Here is a 3414-nt window from a genome sequence, read left to right as displayed (position 1 = left end):
ACTGCTGAAAAGGATGGGAAAATTGGTGATAGCAAGAGGTGGGGCTCCCATTTCACTAGCCCTCAGGACTAGCTAGTGACTATCTCCCTTTGCTAACCTTTCTTAAGGTGTTACCATTGGCCAGCATTCCCAAACAAATTTCTGCAACTGCCTACTGTACACACTACATAGATTTTGTATACCATGCACTGTACTCTACTATGACACAGGTTGATGCCAGCAAGGGCATGCGGCCAGACAACTTTGGCTCCACCACCAAGTAGCAGACATGGAGGAAGGTGTAAGGTTGACTCCTTTGGCATAGCTTTGGGGGGCAGGCTAGGGCTTGGACTGAGATCTATGTCAGAGGACACAGGGTATTGTGGTTCTCTGGCTGTCATTTCCATCTAATACTACAGTGAGGAGCCCAAAATTAACAGTAGTGCCCCAGGAGGTTATCCTGTCGTTGGGCACACAATGACTGGTCACAGTGATAAGCACACTTGGAAGGGTATGCCTGTAGCTGCCCTAGTGGGGACCCCTGAGGCCAGTGGCACAGCCATTGGCCATGGCTGGTAAGGTATGGGTCCTGTTCCCCATCCATGCTTGGGGCTATGCAGTCAGGGGCTGTGGTCCATCTCTACCTCTTGTTTATCCCAGCTATGACAAAAACCAAACACAGTATGAAAAGTAATCGTGAAGGAACTAAAATACCCAAAGGGTTCAGAGTAGCATCTTGGAATGCAGGTATTGTGAGGTATTGTAGGGGAGTTGGCAGATACCCTGAGTAGGAGGTGGGTGGATGTTTGCTGCATACAGAAATTCAGACTGAGGAGGATCATCAAGGATGATTGTTGGGAAGGTCTGTAGGTACAAGTTACTGTGGAAGGGAAGTACAGGCAGATATGGCAGAGTACAGTATGCATGCTTGGTTAAGATATATGGATGTAATGAGAGTATATGAAAGATTAGTGTACTAGTTATTGTTTGGACATGGTAACAATTATACAAAACAGGACTGGGATATGCCTCACAAGTCTGCTTGGATAAAAAAAAAAAAAAAAAGGTTCTGGGATGATAGTCCTGTGTTGGAGGTATGGAGGATGATGAGATTGTAGTTTTGGCTGATTTCAGTGACCATGTGGCTGCAACAGCACAGGATATGGGTGTGGACAAGGGATGTGCACATGGAACAAGGAATGATGAAGACGAGAGTATATTAGAGTTCGGAGAAGCAATGAACATGGTTGTATGAAATGTGTTTTTTGGCAAAAGAGAGAACTGTGGTAGGTGGTGACAGCCATCGTCCACTCACTTGATGCAGTGCTACCTACTTCTTCCTTCACTTTCATCATTATTCTTTTCTGTCTGCCCTTCTCTCCTCCTATTTCTCCCTTCTTTCCTGCCACTGTTTATTACTCTATTTTCCTTTTCAGGTGGCTCTACATTGAGTGACAAGCCCAACAGTTTCCTTTAAGCCAGGAAACCATTTACAACACTGGGTGGTAACCATATAACAACCTATATACCTGTTCCCTATGTGTCAGTGTGTTGGCAGAGAATTAGTGCCTCTCCCTGTAAAATAACTCAAAGACAAATGGCCATCCCTTATGAGATTATGGTGTCTGGCTAGACAGATAGATAGAGTGCAGGCTGATAATGTATGAGTCTAGGGGGGTTACAGTAGCCAGACCAACTATTCACGTCAGGAGTGCCAATAGGATGCTATCAAAAGATGTGAAGGTTGTAGGGGCCAAACTGTATGTGCAACAGCACAGATTACTGATATGTGACATGGTACTAAAGAAACAGTGAAGAAAAAGACCTATAATATCCAGGAGGAAAAAAGGAAGTTGAAATACCAAGCTTCTAGGGGTGCCTTCTATAGCAAGATGTGGCTGAGCATGGGGTCACTGAAAGTGGCAAAGAACTCTTAATAACAATGAGAGTTAATGATTTGGTGTATGGCTGGACAAGGGGCCCACCAAAACAAAGTGATGTGGTGTGGGTTGAGGAAGTAGATGCTGCAGAAAAGAAGACTGCTTATATGGAAAAGGGGCAGTAATGGACAGGAATGTTTGGCAGCGAAGCATAAAGCCAGAAAGGAGGCATATACAGCAAAGTCTGAGTCTTCTGGATAGCTTAAGTAGTGCTGAAAGAGGAATGTGGTATTTAAGGTTGCTAAACAGATGATGAAAGAAAACGATATAAGTGAGCAGTGTGTGAAGAATGATGAAGAAGAGTTGAGTAACCCTGGTCTGTCTGGTTGAGCAGACCCATCAACTGCAAGCAGGCAAGTCCCTGCAGGGCCACCTCATGCAGTGAACTGGTGTTCCCTTGCAGCAGACAGCACCTCTCCACAGTGAGGCACAGGGAAGACTGGAGGTTTGGTTCCAGGAGGAATGATGCACTTGTGTCTCAGCCCAGTCAGATGCAGTCACAGAGTAGGCTTGACATCACTGTTAGGTTTGTCACTAATGTACAGCTACCTGAAGTGGAAAGAAGAGTAATAAAACATGACAAGATCCATCCATCCATCATCCAATCCTATGTTGCCCCATGACGAGCGTAGGAGCCCGGGGCTAGGGAAGTTGGTCCTGACATTTAAGATGAGAGTGACCAGCCGCACTCATCCTTGGGTAGCATTATGTGAGCAATAAACCCCAACCATCCCTTGGATATAAACCTACACTGGCTCAATCTGACTGGAGCACCTTAACTGCTCACAAAACTACCAGGTGCCATAATTTGGTTATAAGGCAACCACCCGGCATAGTAAATGGTTTCCTGGTGGACACGAAACCATTTGGCTTGTCACTCAGTATAAAGTCACCCATAGGCAGAAGGAAGGGGAAAGAAAGACAGAAGAGGAAGGAAGGGAGGAAAGGGCAGACACTCAAAGCAGCACTACACTGAGTGGATGGTGAGTGCCCCCACCTACCATGTTACAAGATGGATGGGAAAAAGAGGAAGGCAAATGCAAAAAATAAATAACGATGAAGGAAGAAGTAACCAGTGCTACAAGGGTGTGAATGATGGCTGCCACCACTTACCACAGTGAAGGATTGGTAGTGGTGGATATTAAGGATGCTTAGAGAGAACATTACAACCAGTTGCTTGGAACAGGGAGAGTTTGGAGGCAGCAGGTCCAGTGCTTGGCCCTTGGCCTTTGGTTGGTATTGATATTGTGGGCAAGGCAGTTGACAGAATGCAGTTGGGGAGGGCTGTAGGTGTGTCTAGGTTGACTCCCAACATGCTGATGACCTCTGTAGGTAAAGGAGTGGGTTTAGTTACTGATTTAAATTCTATATATGAGTGTGTTGTTCCAGATCACTAGTTGAAGAGCGTGACTGCACAAGTGTATAAGGGCATGTGTGATGCCTTGGAATGAGGAAATTAAACAGGCATAAAGCTTTTAGATCTGATAATGAGGGT

This window comes from Coenobita brevimanus, chromosome 57 (assembly GCF_032717465.1).
Source record: "Coenobita brevimanus isolate Jiangsu-jjx chromosome 57, ASM3271746v2, whole genome shotgun sequence".
Lineage (NCBI taxonomy): Eukaryota > Metazoa > Arthropoda > Malacostraca > Decapoda > Coenobitidae > Coenobita > Coenobita brevimanus.
The sequence above is the reverse complement of the archived record's forward strand: the minus strand, read 5'-3'. Positions refer to the sequence as shown.